Here is a 23,782-nt window from a genome sequence, read left to right as displayed (position 1 = left end):
AATTACAGAAATTGCATCGATATTGAATACAAAAGGCAAAATGTCGACTTATTTATAAGAGGAGTAACTCTTCTAATAATTCGTTATCTGAGCCTTTCCTGGGACAGCAGTATTAATTTCTGATGCACCATTGCAAGTTTACTGTATCCCTTGGACCTTCAAATCAACGATGAAACACAGAAATTGCATCGATATTGAATACAAAAAGCAAAATGTCGACTTATTTACAAGAGGAGTAACTCTTCTAATAGTTCGTGCTTTGAACCTTGCCTGGGACAGCAGTATTAGATTCCGATGCACCATTGCAGGTTTACTGTATCCCTTGGACCTTCAAATCAACGATGAAACACAGAAATTGCATCGATATTGAATACAAAAGGCAAAATGTCGACTTATTTACAAGAGTAGTAACTCTTCTAATAGTTCGTGATTTGGCCTTTCCTGGGACAGCAGTATTAGATTCCGATGCACCATTGCATGTTTACTGTATCCCTTAGACCTTCAAATCAACGATGAAACCCAGAAATTTGCATCGATATTGAGTACAAAAAGTAAAATTTCGACTTACTTACAAGAGGAGAAACTCTTCTAAAAAGTTCGTGCTTTGAGCCTTTCCTGGGACAGCAGTATTAGATTCCGATGCACCATTGCAGGTTTACTGTATCCCTTGGACCATCAAATCAACGATGAAACACAGAAATTGCATCGATATTGAATACAAAAGGCAAAATGTCGACTTATTAATAAGAGGAGTATCTCTTCTAATAGTTCGTGCTTTGAGCGTTTCCTGGGACAGCAGTATTTTATTCCGATGCACCATTGCAGGTTTTCTGTATCCCTTGGACCTTCAAGTTAACGATGAAATACCGAAATTGCATCGATATTGAATACGAAAGGCAAAATGTCGACTTATTTACAAGAGGAGTAACTCTTCTAAAGGTTCGTGGTTTGAGGCTTTCCTGGGGCAGCAGTATTACATTCCGATGCACCATTGCAGGTTTACTGTATCCCTTGGACCTTCAAATCAACGAAGAAATACAGAAATTGCATCGATATTGAATACAAAAACAAAATGTCGACTTATTTACAAAAGGAGTAACTCTTCTAATAGTTCGTGCTTTGAGCCTTTCCTGGGACAGCAGTATTAGATTCCGATGTACTATTGCAGGTTTACTGTATCCCTTGGACCTTCAAATCAACGATGAAACACAGAAATTGCATCTATATTGAATACAAAAGGCTTAATGTCGACTTATTTGCAAGAGGAGTAACTCTTCTAATAGTTCGTGCTTTGAGCCTTTCCTGGGACAGCAGTATTAGATGCCAATGCACCATTGCAGGTTTACTGTATCTCTTGGACCTTCAAATCAACGATGAAACACTGAAATTGCATTGATATTGAATACAAAATGCAAAATGTCGACATATTTACAAGAGGAGTAACTCTTCTAATAGTTCGTGCTTTGAGCCTATCCGGGCACAGCAGTATTAGATTCCGATGCACCATTGCAGGTTTACTGTATCTCTTGGACCTCCAAATCAACGATGAAACACAGAAATTGCATCGATATTGCATACAAAAGACAAATGTCGACTTATTTATAAGAGGAGTAACTCTTCTAATATTTCGTGCTTTGAGCCTGTCCTGGGACAGCAGTATTAGATTCCGATGCACCTTTGCAGGTTTACTGAATCCCTTGGACCTTCAAATCAACGATGAAACACAGAAATTGCATCGATATTGAATACAAAACGCAAAATGTCGACTTATTTACAAGAGGAGTAACTCTTCTAATAGTTTGTGCTTTGAACCTTTCCTCTGACAGCAGTATTAGATTCCGATGCACCATTGCAGGTTTACTGTATCCCTTGGAACTTCAAATCAACGATGAAACACAGAAATTGCATCGATATTGAATACAAAAGGCAAAATGTCGACTTATTTACAAGAGGAGTAACTCTTCTAATAGTTCGTGATTTGGCCTTTCCTGGGACAGCAGTATTAGATTCCGATGCACCATTGCATGTTTACTGTGTCCCTTAGACCTTCAAATCAACGATGAAACACAGAAATTGCATCGATATTGAGTACAAAAGGTAAAATTTCGACTTACTTAGAAGAGGAGTAACTCTTCTAATAGTTCGTGCTTTGAGCCTTTCCTGGGACAGCAGTATTAGATTCCGATGCACCATTGCAGGTTTACTGTATCCCTTGGACCATCAAATCAACGATGAAACACAGAAATTGCATCGATATTGAATACAAAAGGCAAAATGTCGACTTATTAATAAGAGGAGTATCTTTTCTAATAGTTCGTGCTTTGAGCATTTGCTGGGACAGCAGTACTTTATTCCGATGCACCATTGCAGGTTTTCTGTATCCCTTGGACCTTCAAGTTAACGATGAAATACCGAAATTGCATCGATATTGATTACGAAAGGCAAAATGTAGACTTATTTTCAAGAGGAGTAACTCTTCTAAAGGTTCGTGGTTTGAGGCTTTCCTGGGACAGCAGTATTACATTCCGATGCACCATTGCAGGTTTACTGTATCCCTTGGACCTTCAAATCAACGATGGAATACAGAAATTGCATCGATTTTTAATACAAAAACAAAATGTCGATTTATTTACAAGTGGAGTAACTCTTCTAATAGTTCGTGCTTTGAGCCTTTCCTGGGACAGCAGTATTAGATTCCGATGCACTATTGCAGGTTTACTGTATCCCTTGGACCTTCAAATCAACGACGAAACACAGAAATTGCATCTATATTGAATACAAAAGGCTTAATGTCGACTTATTTGCAAGAGGAGTAACTCTTCTAATAGTTCGTGCTTTGAGCCTTTCCTGGGACAGCAGTATTAGATGCCAATTCACCATTGCAGGTTTACTGTATCTCTTGGACCTTCAAATCAACGATGAAACACTGAAATTACATTGATATTGAATACAAAATGCAAAATGTCGACTTATTTACAAGAGGAGTAACTCTTCTAATAGTTCGTGCTTTGAGCCTATCCGGGCACAGCAGTATTAGATTCCGATGCACCATTGCAGGTTTACTGTATCTCTTGGACCTTCAAATCAACGATGAAACACAGAAATTGCATCGATATTGCATACAAAAGACAAATGTCGACTTATTTATAAGAGGAGTAACTCTTCTAATATTTCGTGCTTTGAGCCTGTCCTGGGACAGCAGTATTAGATTCCGATGCACCTTTGCAGGTTTACTGAATCCCTTGGACCTTCAAATCAACGATGAAACACAGAAATTGCATCGATATTGAATACAAAACGCAAAATGTCGACTTATTTACAAGAGGAGTAACTCTTCTAATAGTTTGTGCTTTGAACCTTTCCTCTGACAGCAGTATTAGATTCCGATGCACCATTTCAGGTTTACTGTATCCCTTGGAACTTCAAATCAACGATGAAACACAGAAATTGCATCGATATTGAATACAAAAGGCAAAATGTCGACTTATTTACAAGAGGAGTAACTCTTCTAATAGTCCGTGATTTGGCCTTTCCTGGGACAGCAGTATTAGATTCCGATGCACCATTGCATGTTTACTGTGTCCCTTAGACCTTCAAATCAACGATGAAACACAGAAATTGCATCGATATTGAGTACAAAAGGTAAAATTTCGATTTACTTAGAAGAGGAGTAACTCTTCGAATAGTTCGTGCTTTGAGCCTTTCCTGGGACAGCAGTATTAGATTCCGATGCACCATTGCAGGTTTACTGTATCCCTTGGACCATCAAATCAACGATGAAACACAGAAATTGCATCGTTATTGAATACAAAAGGCAAAATGTCGACTTATTAATAAGAGGAGTATCTTTTCTAATAGTTCGTGCTTTGAGCCTTTGCTGGGACAGCAGTATTTTATTCCGATGCACCATTGCAGGTTTTCTGTATCCCTTGGACCTTCAAGTTAACGATGAAATACCGAAATTGCATCGATATTGATTACGAAAGGCAAAATGTCGACTTATTTACACGAGGAGTAACTCTTCTAGAGGTTCGTGGTTTGAGGCTTTCCTGGGACAGCAGTATTACATTCCGATGCACCATTGCAGGTTTACTGTATCCTTTGGACCTTCAAATCAACGATGGAATACAGAAATTGCATCGATATTTAATACAAAAACAAAATGTCGATTTATTTACAAGAGGAGTAACTCTTCTAATAGTTCGTGCTTTGAGCCTTTCCTGGGACAGCAGTATTAGATTGCGATGCACTATTGCAGGTTTACTGTATCCCTTGGACCTTCAAATCAACGACGAAACACAGAAATTGCATCTATATTGAATACAAAAGGCTTAATGTCGACTTATTTGCAAGAGGAGTAACTCTTCTAATAGTTCGTGCTTTGAGCCTTTCCTGGGACAGCAGTATTAGATTCCGATGCACCATTGCAGGTTTACTGTATCCCTTGGACCATCAAATCAACGATGAAACACAGAAATTGCATCGATATTGAATACAAAAGGCAAAATGTCGACTTATTAATAAGAGGAGTATCTTTTCTAATAGTTCGTGCTTTGAGCCTTTGCTGGGACAGCAGTATTTTATTCCGATGCACCATTGCAGGTTTTCTGTATCCCTTGGACCTTCAAGTTAACGATGAAATACCGAAATTGCATCGATATTGATTACGAAAGGCAAAATGTCGACTTATTTACAAGAGGAGCAACTCTTCTAAAGGTTCGTGGTTTGAGGCTTTCCTGGGACAGCAGTATTACATTCCGATGCACCATTGCAGGTTTACTGTATCCCTTGGACCTTCAAATCAACGATGGAATACAGAAATTGCATCGATATTTAATACAAAAACAAAATGTCGATTTATTTACAAGAGGAGTAACTCTTCTAATAGTTCGTGTTTTGAGCCTTTCCTGGGACAGCAGTATTAGATTCCGATGCACTATTGCAGGTTTACTGTATCCCTTGGACCTTCAAATCAACGACGAAACACAGAAATTGCATCTATATTGAATACAAAAGGCTTAATGTCGACTTATTTGCAAGAGGAGTAACTCTTCTAATAGTTCGTGCTTTGAGCCTTTCCTGGGACAGCAGTATTAGATGCCAATTCACCATTGCAGGTTTACTGTATCTCTTGGACCTTCAAATCAACGATGAAACACTGAAATTACATTGATATTGAATACAAAATGCAAAATGTCGACTTATTTACAAGAGGAGTAACTCTTCTAATAGTTCGTGATTTTGGGCCTATCCGGGCACAGCAGTATTAGGTTCCGATGCACCATTGCGGGTTTACTGTATCCCTTGGACCTTCAAATCAACGATGAAACACAGAAATTGCATCGATATTGAATACAAAAGGCAAAAAGTGGACTTATTTACAAGAGGAGTAACTCTTCTAATAGTTCGTGCTTTGAGCTTTTCCTGGGACACCAGTATTAGATTCCGATGCACCATTGCACGTTTACTGTATCCCTTGGACCTTCAAATTAACGATGAATTACAGAAATTGCATCGATATTGAATACAAAAGGCAAAATGTCGACTTATTTATAAGAGGAGTAACTCTTCTAATAGTTCGTTATCTGAGCCTTTCCTGGGACAGCAGTATTAATTTCTGATGCACCATTGCAAGTTTACTGTATCCCTTGGACCTTCAAATCAACGATGAAACACAGAAATTGCATCGATATTGAATACAAAAAGCAAAATGTCGACTTATTTACAAGAGGAGTAACTCTTCTAATAGTTCGTGCTTTGAACCTTGCCTGGGACAGCAGTATTAGATTCCGATGCACCATTGCAGGTTTACTGTATCCCTTGGACCTTCAAATCAACGATGAAACACAGAAATTGCATCGATATTGAATACAAAAGGCAAAATGTCGACTTATTTACAAGAGGAGTAACTCTTCTAATAGTTCGTGATTTGGCCTTTCCTGGGACAGCAGTATTAGATTCCGATGCACCATTGCATGTTTACTGTATCCCTTAGACCTTCAAATCAACGATGAAACACAGAAATTTGCATCGATATTGAGTACAAAAGGTAAAATTTCGACTTACTTACAAGAGGAGTAACTCTTCTAAAAAGTTCGTGCTTTGAGCCTTTCCTGGGACAGCAGTATTAGATTCCGATGCACCATTGCAGGTTTACTGTATCCCTTGGACCATCAAATCAACGATGAAACACAGAAATTGCATCGATATTGAATACAAAAGGCAAAATGTCGACTTATTAATAAGAGGAGTATCTCTTCTAATAGTTCGTGCTTTGAGCGTTTCCTGGGACAGCAGTATTTTATTCCGATGCACCATTGCAGGTTTTCTGTATCCCTTGGACCTTCAAGTTAACGATGAAATACCGAAATTGCATCGATATTGAATACGAAAGGCAAAATGTCGACTTATTTACAAGAGGAGTAACTCTTCTAAAGGTTCGTGGTTTGAGGCTTTCCTGGGGCAGCAGTATTACATTCCGATGCACCATTGCAGGTTTACTGTATCCCTTGGACCTTCAAATCAACGAAGAAATACAGAAATTGCATCGATATTGAATACAAAAACAAAATGTCGACTTATTTACAAAAGGAGTAACTCTTCTAATAGTTCGTGCTTTGAGCCTTTCCTGGGACAGCAGTATTAGATTCCGATGTACTATTGCAGGTTTACTGTATCCCTTGGACCTTCAAATCAACGATGAAACACTGAAATTGCATTGATATTGAATACAAAATGCAAAATGTCGACATATTTACAAGAGGAGTAACTCTTCTAATAGTTCGTGCTTTGAGCCTATCCGGGCACAGCAGTATTAGATTCCGATGCACCATTGCAGGTTTACTGTATCTCTTGGACCTCCAAATCAACGATGTAACACAGAAATTGCATCGATATTGCATACAAAAGACAAATGTCGACTTATTTATAAGAGGAGTAACTCTTCTAATATTTCGTGCTTTGAGCCTGTCCTGGGACAGCAGTATTAGATTCCGATGCACCTTTGCAGGTTTACTGAATCCCTTGGACCTTCAAATCAACGATGAAACACAGAAATTGCATCGATATTGAATACAAAACGCAAAATGTCGACTTATTTACAAGTGGAGTAACTCTTCTAATAGTTTGTGCTTTGAACCTTTCCTCTGACAGCAGTATTAGATTCCGATGCACCATTGCAGGTTTACTGTATCCCTTGGAACTTCAAATCAACGATGAAACACAGAAATTGCATCGATATTGAATACAAAAGGCAAAATGTCGACTTATTTACAAGAGGAGTAACTCTTCTAATAGTTCGTGATTTGGCCTTTCCTGGGACAGCAGTATTAGATTCCGATGCACCATTGCATGTTTACTGTGTCCCTTAGACCTTCAAATCAACGATGAAACACAGAAATTGCATCGATATTGAGTACAAAAGGTAAAATTTCGACTTACTTAGAAGAGGAGTAACTCTTCTAATAGTTCGTGCTTTGAGCCTTTCCTGGGACAGCAGTATTAGATTCCGATGCACCATTGCAGGTTTACTGTATCCCTTGGACCATCAAATCAACGATGAAACACAGAAATTGCATCGATATTGAATACAAAAGGCAAAATGTCGACTTATTAATAAGAGGAGTATCTTTTCTAATAGTTCGTGCTTTGAGCATTTGCTGGGACAGCAGTACTTTATTCCGATGCACCATTGCAGGTTTTCTGTATCCCTTGGACCTTCAAGTTAACGATGAAATACCGAAATTGCATCGATATTGATTACGAAAGGCAAAATGTCGACTTATTTACAAGAGGAGTAACTCTTCTAAAGGTTCGTGGTTTGTGGCTTTCCTGGGACAGCAGTATTACATTCCGATGCACCATTGCAGGTTTACTGTATCCCTTGGACCTTCAAATCAACGATGGAATACAGAAATTGCATCGATATTTAATACAAAAACAAAATGTCGATTTCTTTACAAGTGGAGTAACTCTTCTAATAGTTCGTGCTTTGAGCCTTTCCTGGGACAGCAGTATTAGATTCCGATGCACTATTGCAGGTTTACTGTATCCCTTGGACCTTCAAATCAACGACGAAACACAGAAATTGCATCTATATTGAATACAAAAGGCTTAATGTCGACTTATTTGCAAGAGGAGTAACTCTTCTAATAGTTCGTGCTTTGAGCCTTTCCTGGGACAGCAGTATTAGATGCCAATTCACCATTGCAGGTTTACTGTATCTCTTGGACCTTCAAATCAACGATGAAACACTGAAATTACATTGATATTGAATACAAAATGCAAAATGTCGACTTATTTACAAGAGGAGTAACTCTTCTAATAGTTCGTGCTTTGAGCCTATCCGGGCACAGCAGTATTAGATTCCGATGCACCATTGCAGGTTTACTGTATCTCTTGGACCTTCAAATCAACGATGAAACACAGAAATTGCATCGATATTGCATACAAAAGACAAATGTCGACTTATTTATAAGAGGAGTAACTCTTCTAATATTTCGTGCTTTGAGCCTGTCCTGAAACAGCAGTATTAGATTCCGATGCACCATTGCAGGTTTACTGTATGCCTTGGACCTTCAAGTCAACGATGAAACACAGAAATTGCATCGATACTGAATACAAAAGGCAAAATGTCGACTTATTAAAAAGAGGAGTAACTCTTCTAATAGTACGTGCTTTGAGCCTTTCCTCTGACAGCAGTATTAGGTTCCGATGCACCATTGCGGGTTTACTGTATCCCTTGGACCTTCAACTCAACGATGAAACACAGAAATTGCATCGATATTGAATACAAAAGGCAAAATGTGGACTTATTTACAAGAGGAGTAACTCTTCTAATAGTTCGTGCTTTGAGCCTTTCCTGGGACACCAGTATTAGATTCCGATGCACCATTGCAGGTTTACTGTATCCCTTGGACCTTCAAATTAACGATGAATTACAGAAATTGCATCGATATTGAATACAAAAGGCAAAATGTCGACTTATTTATAAGAGGAGTAACTCTTCTATTAGTTCGTTATCTGAGCCTTTCCTGGGACAGCAGTATTAATTTCTGATGCACCATTGCAAGTTTACTGTATCCCTTGGACCTTCAAATCAACGATGAAACACAGAAATTGCATCGATATTGAATACAAAAAGCAAAATGTCGACTTATTTACAAGAGGAGTAACTCTTCTAATAGTTCGTGCTTTGAACCTTGCCTGGGACAGCAGTATTAGATTCCGATGCACCATTGCAGGTTTACTGTATCCCTTGGACCTTCAAATCAACGATGAAACACAGAAATTGCATCGATATTGAATACAAAAGGCAAAATGTCGACTTATTTACAAGAGGAGTAACTCTTCTAATAGTTCGTGATTTGGCCTTTCCTGGGACAGCAGTATTAGATTCCGATGCACCACTGCATGTTTACTGTATCCCTTAGACCTTCAAATCAACGATGAAACACAGAAATTGCATCGATATTGAATACAAAAAGTAAAATTTCGACTTACTTATAAGAGGAGTAACTCCTCTAATAGTTCGTGCTTTGAGCCTTTCCTGGGACAGCAGTATTAGATTCTGATGCACCATTGCAGGTTTACTGTATCCCTTGGACCATCATATCAACGATGAAACACAGAAATTGCATCGATATTGAATACAAAAGGCAAAATGTCGACTTATTAATAAGAGGAGTATCTCTTCTAATAGTTCGTGCTTTGAGCCTTTCCTGGGACAGCAGTATTATATTCCGATGCACCATTGCAGGTTTTCTGTATCCCTTGGACCTTCAAGTTAACGATGAAACACCGAAATTGCATCAATATTGAATACGAAAGGCAACATGTCGACTTATTTACAAGAGGAGTAACTCTTCTAAAGGTTCGTGGTTTGAGCCGTTCCTGGGACAGCAGTATTTGATTCCGATGCACCATTGCAGGTTAACTGTATCTCATGGACCTTCAAATCAACTTTGATACACAGAAATTGCATCGATATTGAATGCAAAAGGCAAAATGTCGACTTATTTACAAGAGGAGTAACTCGTCTAATAGTTCGTGCTTTGAGCCTTTTCTGGGACAGCAGTATTAGGTTCGGATGCACCATTGCAGGTTTACTGTATCCCTTGGACCTTCAAATCAACGATGAAACACAGAAATTGCATCGATATTGAATACAAAAGGCAAAATGTCGACTTATTTACAAGAGGAGTAACTCTTCTAATAGTTCGTGCTCTGAGCCTTTCCTGGGACAGCAGTATTGGATTTCGTTGCACCATTGCAGGTTTACTGTATATCTTGGACCTTCAAATCGACGATGAAACACAGAAATTGCATCGATATTGCATACAAAAAAAAATGTCGACTTATTTATAAGAGGAGTAACTCTTCTAACAGTTCGTGCTTTGAGCCTGTCCTGGGACAGCAGTATTAGATTCCGATGCACCATTGCAGGTTTACTGTATCCCTTGGACCTTCAAGTCAACGATGAAACACAGAAATTGCATCGATATTAAATACAAAAGGCAAAATGTCGACTCATTTAAAAGAGGAGTAACTCTTCTAATAGTTCGTGCTTTGAGCCTTTCCTGGGACAGCAGTATTAGATGCCAATGCACCATTGCAAATTTACTGTATCTCTTGGACCTTCAAATCAACGATGAAACACTGAAATTGCATTGATATTGAATACAAAATGCAAAATGTCGACTTATTTACAAGAGGAGTAACTCTTCTAATAGTTAATGCTTTGAGCCTATCCGGGCACAGCAGTATTAGATTCCGATGCACCATTGCAGGTTTACTGTATCTCTTGGACCTCCAAATCAACGATGAAACACAGAAATTGCATCGATATTGCATACAAAAGACAAATGTCGACTTACTTATAAGAGGAGTAACTCTTCTAATATTTCGTGCTTTGAGCCTGTCCTGGGACAGCATTATTAGATTCCGATGCACCATTGCAGGTTTACTGTATCCCTTGGACCTTCAAATCAACGATGAAACACAGAAATTGCTTCGATATTGAATAAAAAACGCAAAATGTCGACTTATTTACAAGAGGAGTAACTCTTCTAATAGTTCGTGCTTTGAACCTTTCCTCTGACAGCAGTATTAGATTCCGATGCACCATTGCAGGTTTACTGTATCCCTTGGAACTTCAAATCAACGATGAAACACAGAAATTGCATCGATATTGAATACAAAAGGCAAAATGTCGACTTATTTACAAGAGGAGTAACTCTTCTAATAGTTCGTGATTTGGCCTTTCCTGTGACAGCAGTATTAGATTCCGATGCACCATTGCATGTTTACTGTATCCCTTGGACCTTCAAATCAACGATGAAACACGGAAATTGCATCGATATTGAGTACAAAAGGTAAAATTTCGACTTACTTACAAGAGGAGTAACTCTTCTAATAGTTCGTGCTTTGAGCCTTTCCTGGGACAGCAGTATTAGATTCCGATGCACCATTGCAGGTTTACTGTATCCCTTGGACCATCAAATCAACGATGAAACACAGAAATTGCATCGATATTGAATACAAAAGGCAAAATGTCGACTTATTAATAAGAGGAGTATCTCTTCTAATAGTTCGTGCTTTGAGCCTTTCCTCGGACAGCAGTATTAGATTCCGATGCACCATTGCAGGTTTTCTGTACCCCTTGGACCTTCAAGTTAACGATGAAATACCGAAATTGCATCGATATTGAATACGAAAGGCAAAATGTCGACTTATTTACAAGAGGAGTAACTCTTCTAAAGGTTCGTGGTTTGAGGCTTTCCTGGGACAGCAGTATTACATTCCGATGCACCATTGCAGGTTTACTGTATCCCTTGGACCTTCAAATCAACGATGAAATACAGAAATTGCATCGATATTGAATACAAAAACAAAATGTCGACTTATTTACAAGAGGAGTAACTCTTCTAATAGTTCGTGCTTTGAGCCTTTCCTGGGACAGCAGTATTAGATTCCGATGCACTATTGCAGGTTTACTGTATCCCTTGGACCTTCAAATCAACGATGAAACACAGAAATTGCATCGATATTGAATACAAAAGGCAAAATGTCGACTTATTTACAAGAGGAGTAACTCTCCTAATAGTTCGTGCTCTGAGCCTCTCCTGGGACAGCAGTATTAGATTTCGTTGCACCATTGCAGGTTTACTGTATCCCTTGGACCTTCAAATCAACGATGAAATACAGAAATAGCATCGATATTGCACACAAAAGACAAATGTCGACGTATTTATAAGAGGAGTAACTCTTCTAATAGTTCGTGATTTGAGCCTTTCCTGGGACAGCAGTATTAGATTCTGATGCACCATTGCAGGTTTACTGTATCCCCTGGACCTTCAAATAAACGATGAAACACAGAAATTGCATCGATATTGAATACAAAATGTAAAATGTCGACTTATTTATAAGAGGAGTAACTCTTCTAATAGTTCATACTTTGAGCCTTTCCTGAGACAGCAGTATTAGATTCTGATGCACCATTGCAGGTTTACTGTATCCCTTGGACCTTCAAATCAAGGATGAAACGCAGAAATTGCATCGATATTGAATACAAAAGGCTTAATGTCGACTTAATTGCATGAGGAGTAACTCTTCTAATAGTTCGTGCTTTGAGCCTTTCCTGGGACAGCAGTATTAGATGCCAATGCACCATTGCAAGATTACTGTATCTCTTGGATCTTCAAATCAACGATGAAACACTGAAATTGCATCGATATTGAATACAAAAGGCAAAATGTCGACTTATTTACAAGAGGAGTGACTCTTCTAATAGTTCGAGTTTTGAGCCTATCCGGGCACAGCAGTATTAGATTCCGATGCACCATTGCAGGTTTACTGTATATCTTGGACCTTCAAGTCAACGATGAAACACAGAAATTGCATCGATATTAAATACAAAAGGCAAAATGTCGACTCATTTAAAAGAGGAGTAACCCTTCTAATAGTACGTGCTTTGAACCTTTCCTCTGACAGCAGTATTAGATGCCGATGCACCATTGCAGGTTTACTGTATCCTTTGAACCTTCAAATCAACGCTGAAACACAGAAATTGCATCGATATTGAATTCAAAAGGCAAAATGTTGACTTATTTACAAGAGTAGTAACTCTTCTAATAGTTCGTGCTTTGAGCCTTTCCGGGGACAGCAGTATTAGGTTCCGATGCACCATTGCGGGTTTACTGTATCTCTTGGACCTTCAAATCAACGATGAAACACAGAAATTGCATCGATATTGAATACAAAAGACAAATGGCGACTTAGTTATAAGAGGAGTAACTCTTCTAATAGTTCGCACTTTGAGCCTGTCCTTGGACGGCAGTATTAGATGCCGATGCACCATTGCAGGTTTACTGTATCCCTTGGACATTCAAATCACCGATGAAACACAGAAATTGCATCGATAATGAATACAAAAGGTAAAATGTCGACTTATTTACAAGAGGAGTAACTCTTCTAATAGTTCGTGCTTTTAGCCTGTCCTGGGACAGCAGTATTAGATTCTGATGCACCATTGCATGTTTACTGTATCCCTTGGACCTTCAAATCAACGATTAAACACAGAAATTGCATCGATATTGAATACAAAAGGCAAAACGACGACTTATTTACAAGAGGAGTAACTCTTCTAATAGGTCGTGATTTGAGCCTTTCCTTGGACAGCAGTATTAGATTCCGATGGACCATTGCAGGTTTACTGTATCCCTTGGACCTGCAAATCAACGATGAAACACAGAAATTGCATCGATATTGAGTACAAAAGGCAATATGTCGACTTATTTATGAGAGGAGTAACTCTTCTAATAGTTCGTGTTTTGAGGCTTTCCTGGGACAGCAGTATTAGATTCCGATGCACCATTGCAGGTTTACTGTATCCCTTGGACCATTCAAATCAACGATGAAACACAGAAATTGCATCGATATTGAATACAAAAGGAAAAATGTCGACTTATTTATAAGAGGAGTAACTCTTCTAATAGTTCGTGATTTGAGCCTTTCCTGGGACAGCAGTATTAATTTCCGATGCACAATTGCAAGTTTACTGTATCCCTTGGACCTTCAAATCAACGATGAAACACAGAAATTGCATCGATATTGAATACAAAACGCAAAATGTCGACTTATTTACAAGAGGAGTAAATCTTCTAATAGTTCGTGCTTTGAACCTTTCCTGGGACAGCAGTATTAGATTCCGATGCACCATTGCAGGTTTACTGTATCCCTTGGACCTTCAAATCAACGATGGAACACAGAAATTGCATCGATATTGAATACAAAAGGCAAAATGTCGACTTATTTACAAGAGGAGTAACTCTTCTAATAGTTCGTGATTTGGCCTTTCCTGGGACAGCAGTATTAGATTCCGATGCACCATTGCATGTTTACTGTATCCCTTAGACCTTGAAATCAACGATGAAACACAGAAATTGCATCGATATTAAGTGCAAAAGGTAAAATTTCGACTTACTTACAAGAGGAGTAACTCTTCTAATAGTTCGTGCTTTGAGCCTTTCCTGGGATAGCAGTATTAGATTCCGATGCACCATTGCAGGTTTACTGTATCCCTTGGACCATCACATCAACGATGAAACACAGAAATTGCATCGATATTGAATACAAAAGGCAAAATGTCGACTTATTAATAAGAGGAGTATCTCTTCTAATAGTTCGTGCTTTGAGCCTTTCCTGGCACAGCAGTATTTTATTCCGATGCACCATTGCAGGTTTTCTGTATCCCTTGGACCTTCAAGTTAACGATGAAATACCGAAATTGCATCGATATTGAATACGAAAGGCAAAATGTCGACTTATTTACAAGAGGAGTAACTCTTCTAAAGGTTCGTGGTTTGAGGCTTTCCTGGGACAGCAGTATTACATTCCGATGCACCATTGCAGGTTTACTGTATCCCTTGGACCATCAAATCAACGATGAAATACAGAAATTGCATCGATATTAAATACAAAAACAAAATGTCTACTTATTTACAAGAGGAGTAACTCTTCTAATAGTTCGTGATTTGGCCTTGCCTGGGACAGCAGTATTAGATTCCGATGCACCATTGCATGTTTACTGTATCCCTTAGACCTTCAAATCAACGATGAAACACAGAAATTGCATCGATATTGAGTACAAAAGGTAAAATTTCGACTTACTTACAAGAGGAGTAACTCTTCTAATAGTTCGTGCTTTGAGCCTTTCCTGGGACAGCAGTATTAGATTCCGATGCACCATTGCAGGTTTACTGTATCCCTTCGACCATCAAATCAACGATGAAACACAGAAATTGCATCGATATTGAATACAAAAGGCAAAATGTCGACTTTTTAATAAGAGGAGTGTCTCTTCTAATAGTTCGTGCTTTGAGCCTTTCCTGGGACAGCAGTATTTTATTCCGATGCACCATTGCAGGTTTTCTGTATCCCTTGAACCTTCAAGTTAACGATGAAATACCGAAAATGCATCGATATTGAATACGAAAGGCAAAATGTCGACTTATTTACAAGAGGAGTAAATCTTCTAAAGGTTCGTGGTTTGAGGCTTTTCTGGGGCAGCAGTATTACATTCCGATGCACCATTGCAGGTTTACTGTATCCCTTGGACCTTCAAATCAACGATGAAATACAGAAATTGCATCGATATTGAATACAAAAACAAAATGTCGACTTATTTACAAGAGGAGTAACTCTTCTAATAGTTCGTGTTTTGAGCCTTTCCTGGGACAGCAGTATTAGATTCCGATGCACTATTGCAGGTTTACTGTATCCCTTGGACCTTCAAATCAACGATGAAACACAGAAATTGCATCTGTATTGAATACAAAATGCTTAATGTCGACTTATTTGCAAGAGGAGTAACTCTTCTAATAGTTCGTGTTTTGAGCCTTTCCTGGGACAGCAGTGTTAGATGCCAATGCACCATTGCAGGTTTACTGTATCTCTTGGACCTTCGATGAAACACTGAAATTGCATTGATATTGATTACAAAATGCAAAATGTAGACTTATTTACAAGAGGAGTAACTCTTCTAATAGTTCGTGCTTTGAGCCTATCCGGGCACAGCAGTATTAGATTCCGATGCACCATTGCAGGTTTACTGTATCTCTTGGTCCTTCAAATCAACGATGAAACACAGAAATTGCATCGATATTGCATACAAAAGACAAATGTCGACTTATTTATAAGAGGAGTAACTCTTCTAATATTTCGTGCTTTGAGCCTGTCCTGGGACAGCAGTATTAGATTCCGATGCACCATTGCAGGTTTACTGTATCCCTTGGACCTTCAAATCAACGATGAAACACAGAAATTGCATCGATATTGAATACAAAACGCAAAATGTCGACTTATTTACAATGGGAGTAAGTCTTCTAATAGTTCGTGCTTTGAACCTTTCCTGGGACAGCAGTATTAGATTCCGATGCACCATTGCAGGTTTACTGTATCCCTTGGACCTTCAAATCAACGATGAAACACAGAAATTGCATCGATATTGAATACAAAAGGCAAAATGTCGACTTATTTACAAGAGGAGTAACTCTTCTAATAGTTCGTGATTTGGCCTTTCCTGGGACAGCAGTATTAGATTCCGATGCACCATTGCATGTTTACTGTATCCCTTAGACCTTCAAATCAACGATGAAACACAGAAATTGCATCGATATTGAGTACAAAATGTAAAATTTCGACTTACTTACAAGAGGAGTAACTCTTCTAATAGTTCGTGCTTTGAGCCTTTCCTGGGACAGCAGTATTAGATTCCGATGCACCATTGCAGGTTTACTGTATCCCTTGGACCATCAAATCAACGATGAAACCCAGAAATTGCATCGATATTGAATACAAAAGGCAAAATGTCGACTTATTAATAAGAGGAGTATCTCTTCTAATAGTTCGTGCTTTGAGCCTTTCCTGGGACAGCAGTATTTTATTCCGATGCACCATTGCAGGTTTTCTGTATCTCTTGGACCTTCAAGTTAACGATGAAATACCGAAATTGCATCGATATTGAATACGAAAGGCAAAATGTCGACTTATTTACAAGCGGAGTAACTCTTCTAAAGGTTCGTGGTTTGAGGCTTTCCTGGGACAGCAGTATTACATTCCGATGCACAATTGCAGGTTTACTGTATCCCTTGGACCTTCAAATCAACGATGAAATACAGAAATTGCATCGATATTGAATACAAAAACAAAATGTCGACTTATTTACAAGAGGAGTAACTCTTCTAATAGTTCGTGCTTTGAGCCTTTCCTGGGACAGCAGTATTAGATTTCGATGCACTATTGCAGGTTTACTGTATCCCTTGGACCTTCAAGTCAACGATGAAACACAGAAATTGCATCTGTATTGAATACAAAAGGCTTAATGTCGACTTATTTGCAAGAGGAGTAACTCTTCTAATAGTTCGTGCTTTGAGCCTTTCCTGGGACAGCAGTATTAGATGCCAATGCACCATTGCAGGTTTACTGTATCTCTTGGACCTTCAAATCAACGATGAAACACTGAAATTGCATTGATATTGAATACAAAATGCAAAATGTCGACTTATTTACAAGAGGAGTTACTCTTCTAATAGTTCGTGCTTTGAGCCTATCCGGGCACAGCAGTATTAGATTCCGATGCACCATTGCAGGTTTACTGTATCTCTTGGACCTTCAAATCAACGATGAAACACAGAAATTGCATCGATATTGCAAACAAAAGACAATGTCGACTTATTTATAAGAGGAGTAACTCTTCTAATATTTCGTGCTTTGAGCCTGTCCTGGGACAGCAGTATTAGATTCCGATGCACCATTGCAGGTTTACTGTATCCCTTGGACCTTCAAGTCAACGATGAAACACAGAAATTGCATCGATACTGAATACAAAAGGCAAAATGTCGACTTATTAAAAAAAGGAGTAACTCTTCTAATAGTACGTGCTTTGAGCCTTTCCTCTGACAGCAGTATTAGGTTCCGATGCACCATTGCGGGTTTACTGTATCCCTTGGACCTTCAAATCAACGATGAAACACAGAAATTGCATCGATATTGAATACAAAAGGCAAAATGTGGACTCATTTACAAGAGGAGTAAATCTTCTAATAGTTCGTGCTTTGAGCCTTTCCTGGGACACCAGTATTAGATTCCGATGCACCATTGCAGGTTTACTGTATCCCTTGGACCTTCAAATTAACGATGAAACACAGAAATCGCATCGATATTGAATACAAAAGGCAAAATGTCGACTTATTTATAAGAGGAGTAACTCTTCTAATAGTTCGTTATCTGAGCCTTTCCTGGGACAGCAGTATTAATATCTGATGCACCATTGCAAGTTTACTGTATCCCTTGGACCTTCAAATCAACGATGAAACACAGAAATTTCATCGATATTGAATACAAAACGCAAAATGTCGACTTATTTACAAGAGGAGTAACTCTTCTAATAGTTCGTGCTTTGAACCTTGCCTGGGACAGCAGTATTAGATTCCGATGCACCATTGCAGGTTTACTGTATCCCTTGGACCTTCAAATCAACGATGAAACACAGAAATTGCATCGATATTGAATACAAAAGGCAAAATGTCGACTTATTTACAAGAGGAGTAACTCTTCTAATAGTTCGTGATTTGGCCTTTCCTGGGACAGCAGTATTAGATTCCGATGCACCATTGCATGTTTACTGTATCCCTTAGACCTTCAAATCAACGATGAAACACAGAAATTGCATCGATATTGAATACAAAAGGTAAAATTTCGACTTACTTATAAGAGGAGTAACTCTTCTAATAGTTCGTGCTTTGAGCCTTTCCTGGGACAGCAGTATTAGATTCTGATGCACCATTGCAGGTTTACTGTATCCCTTGGACCATCATATCAACGATGAAACACAGAAATTGCATCGATATTGAATACAAAAGGCAAAATGTCGACTTATTAATAAGAGGAGTATCTCTACTAATAGTTTGTGCTTTGAGCCTTTCCTGGGACAGCAGTATTATATTCCGATGCACCATTGCAGGTTTTCTGTATCCCTTGGACCTTCAAGTTAACGATGAAACACCGAAATTGCATCGATATTGAATACGAAAGGCAACATGTCGACTTATTTACAAGAGGAGTAACTCTTCTAAAGGTTCGTGGTTTGAGCCTTACCTGGGACAGCAGTATTTGATTCCGATGCACCATTGCAGGTTTACTGTATCCCTTGGACCTTCAAATCAACGATGAAATACAGAAATTGCATCGATATTGAATACAAAAGGCAAAATGTCGACTTATTTACAAGAGGAGTAACTCTTCTAATAGTTCGTGCTTTGAGCCTTTCCTGGGACAGCAGTATTAGATTCCGATGCATCATTGCAGGTTTACTGTATCCCTTGGACCATTCAAATCAACGATGAAACATAGAAATTGCATCGATATTGAATACAATAGAAAAAATGTCGACTTATTTGCAAGAGGAGTAACTCTTCTAATAGTTCGTGATTGGAGCCTTTCCTGGGACAGCAGTATTAGATTCCGATGCACCATTGAAGGTTTACTGTATCCCTTGGACCTTGAAATTAACGATGAAACACAGAAATTGCATCGATATTGAATACAAAAGGCAAAATGTCGACTTATTTATAAGAGGAGTATCTCTTCTAATAGTTCGTGCTTTGAGCCTTTCCTGGGACAGCAGTATTTTATTCCGATGCACCATTGCAGGTTTTCTGTATCTCTTGGACCTTCAAGTTAACGATGAAATACCGAAATTGCATCGATATTGAATACGAAAGGCAAAATGTCGACTTATTTACAAGAGGAGTAACTCTTCTAAAGGTTCGTGGTTTGAGGCTTTCCTGGGACAGCAGTATTACATTCCGATGCACCATTGCAGGTTTACTGTATCCCTTGGACCTTCAAATCAACGATGAAATACAGAAATTGCATCGATATTGAATACAAAAACAAAATGTCGACTTATTTACAAGAGGAGTAACTCTTCTAATAGTTCGTGCTTTGAGCCTTTCCTGGGACAGCAGTATTAGATTTCGATGCACTATTGCAGGTTTACTGTATCCCTTGGACCTTCAAGTCAACGATGAAACACAGAAATTGCATCTGTATTGAATACAAAAGGCTTAATGTCGACTTATTTGCAAGAGGAGTAACTCTTCTAATAGTTCGTGCTTTGAGCCTTTCCTGGGACAGCAGTATTAGATGCCAATGCACCATTGCAGGTTTTCTGTATCTCTTGGACCTTCAAATCAACGATGAAACACTGAAATTGCATTGATATTGAATACAAAATGCAAAATGTCGACTTATTTACAAGAGGAGTTACTCTTCTAATAGTTCGTGCTTTGAGCCTATCCGGGCACAGCAGTATTAGATTCCGATGCACCATTGCAGGTTTACTGTATCTCTTGGACCTTCAAATCAACGATGAAACACAGAAATTGCATCGATATTGCATACAAAAGACAATGTCGACTTATTTATAAGAGGAGTAACTCTTCTAATATTTCGTGCTTTGAGCCTGTCCTGGGACAGCAGTATTAGATTCCGATGCACCATTGCAGGTTTACTGTATCCCTTGGACCTTCAAGTCAACGATGAAACACAGAAATTGCATCGATACTGAATACAAAAGGCAAAATGTCGACTTATTAAAAAAAGGAGTAACTCTTCTAATAGTACGTGCTTTGAGCCTTTCCTCTGACAGCAGTATTAGGTTCCGATGCACCATTGCGGGTTTACTGTATCCCTTGGACCTTCAAATCAACGATGAAACACAGAAATTGCATCGATATTGAATACAAAAGGCAAAATGTGGACTCATTTACAAGAGGAGTAAATCTTCTAATAGTTCGTGCTTTGAGCCTTTCCTGGGACACCAGTATTAGATTCCGATGCACCATTGCAGGTTTACTGTATCCCTTGGACCTTCAAATTAACGATGAAACACAGAAATCGCATCGATATTGAATACAAAAGGCAAAATGTCGACTTATTTATAAGAGGAGTAACTCTTCTAATAGTTCGTTATCTGAGCCTTTCCTGGGACAGCAGTATTAATTTCTGATGCACCATTGCAAGTTTACTGTATCCCTTGGACCTTCAAATCAACGATGAAACACAGAAATTTCATCGATATTGAATACAAAACGCAAATTTCGACTTATTTACAAGAGGAGTAACTCTTCTAATAGTTCGTGCTTTGAACCTTGCCTGGGACAGCAGTATTAGATTCCGATGCACCATTGCAGGTTTACTGTATCCCTTGGACCTTCAAATCAACGATGAAACACAGAAATTGCATCGATATTGAATACAAAAGGCAAAATGTCGACTTATTTACAAGAGGAGTAACTCTTCTAATAGTTCGTGATTTGGCCTTTCCTGGGACAGCAGTATTAGATTCCGATGCACCATTGCATGTTTACTGTATCCCTTAGACCTTCAAATCAACGATGAAACACAGAAATTGCATCGATATTGAATACAAAAGGTAAAATTTCGACTTACTTATAAGAGGAGTAACTCTTCTAATAGTTCGTGCTTTGAGCCTTTCCTGGGACAGCAGTATTAGATTCTGATGCACCATTGCAGGTTTACTGTATCCCTTGGACCATCATATCAACGATGAAACACAGAAATTGCATCGATATTGAATACAAAAGGCAAAATGTCGACTTATTAATAAGAGGAGTATCTCTACTAATAGTTCGTGCTTTGAGCCTTTCCTGGGACAGCAGTATTATATTCCGATGCACCATTGCAGGTTTTCTGTATCCCTTGGACCTTCAAGTTAACGATGAAACACCGAAATTGCATCGATATTGAATACGAAAGGCAACATGTCGACTTATTTACAAGTGGAGTAACTCTTCTAAAGGTTCGTGGTTTGAGCCTTACCTGGGACAGCAGTATTTGATTCCGATGCACCATTGCAGGTTTACTGTATCCCTTGGACCTTCAAATCAACGATGAAATACAGAAATTGCATCGATATTGAATACAAAAGGCAAAATGTCGACTTATTTACAAGAGGAGTAACTCTTCTAATAGTTCGTGCTTTGAGCCTTTCCTGGGACAGCAGTATTAGATTCCGATGCATCATTGCAGGTTTACTGTATCCCTTGGACCATTCAAATCAACGATGAAACATAGAAATTGCATCGATATTGAATACAATAGAAAAAATGTCGACTTATTTGCAAGAGGAGTAACTCTTCTAATAGTTCGTGATTGGAGCCTTTCCTGGGACAGCAGTATTAGATTCCGATGCACCATTGAAGGTTTACTGTATCCCTTGGACCTTGAAATTAACGATGAAACACAGAAATTGCATCGATATTGAATACAAAAGGCAAAATGTCGACTTATTTATAAGAGGAGTAACACTTCTAATAGTTCGTGATTTGAGCCTTTCCTGGGACAGCAGTATTAATTTCCGATGCACAATTGCAAGTTTACTGTATCCCTTGGACCTTCGAATCAACGATGAAACACAGAAATTGCATCGATATTGAATACAAAACGCAAAATGTGGACTTATTTACAAGAGGAGTAACTCTTCTAATAGTTCGTGCTTTAAACCTTTCCTGGGACAGCAGTATTAGATTCCGATGCACCATTGCAAGTTTACTGTATCCCTTGGACCTTCAAATCAACGATGAAACACAGAAATTGCATCGATATTGAGTACAAAAGGTAAAATTTCGACTTACTTACAAGAGGAGTAACTCTTCTAATGGTTCGTGGTTTGAGCCTTTCCTGGGACAGCAGTATTAGATTCCGATGCACCATTGCAGGTTTACTGTATCCCTTGGACCTTCAAATCAACGATGAAATACAGAAATTGCATCGATATTGAATACAAAAACAAAATGTCGACTTATTTACAAGAGGAGTAACTCTTCTAATAGTTCGTGCTTTGAGCCTTTCCTGGGACAGCAGTATTAGATTCCGATGCACCATTGCCGGTTTACTGTATCCCTTGGACCTTCAAATCAACGATGAAACACAAAAATTGCATCTATATTGAATACAAAAGGCTTAATGTCGACTTATTTGCAAGAGGAGTAACTCTTCTAATAGTTCGTGTTTTGAGCCTTTCCTAGGACAGCAGTATTAGATGCCAATGCACCATTGCAGGTTTACTGTATCTCTTGGACCTTCAAATCAACGATGAAACACTGAAATTGCATTGATATTGAATACAAAATGCAAAATGTCGACTTATTTACAAGAGGAGTAACTCTTCTAATAGTTCGTGCTTTGAGCCTATCCGGGCACAGCAGTATTAGATTCCGATGCACCATTGCAGGTTTACTGTATCTCTTGGACCTTCAAATCAACGATGAAACACAGAAATTGCATCGATATTGCATACAAAAGACAAATGTCGACTTATTTATAAGAGGAGTAACTCTTCTAATAGTTCGTGCTTTGAGCCTGTCCTGGGACAGCAGTATTAGATTCCGATGCACCATGGCAGGTTTACTGTATCCCTTGGACCTTCAAGTCAACGATGAAACACAGAAATTGCATCGATATTGAATACAAAAGGCGAAATGTCGACTTATTTAAAAGAGGAGTAACTCTTCTAATAGTACGTGCTTTGAGCCTTTCCTCTGACAGCAGTATTAGGTTCCGATGCACCATTGCGGGTTTACTGTATCCCTTGGACCTTCAAATCAACGATGAAACACGGAAATTGCATCGATATTGAATACAAAAGGCAAAATGTCGACTTATTTACAAGAGGAGTAACTCTTCTAATAGTTCGTGC

This window comes from Schistocerca cancellata, chromosome 2, assembly GCF_023864275.1.
Source record: "Schistocerca cancellata isolate TAMUIC-IGC-003103 chromosome 2, iqSchCanc2.1, whole genome shotgun sequence".
NCBI lineage: Eukaryota > Metazoa > Arthropoda > Insecta > Orthoptera > Acrididae > Schistocerca > Schistocerca cancellata.
The sequence above is the reverse complement of the archived record's forward strand: the minus strand, read 5'-3'. Positions refer to the sequence as shown.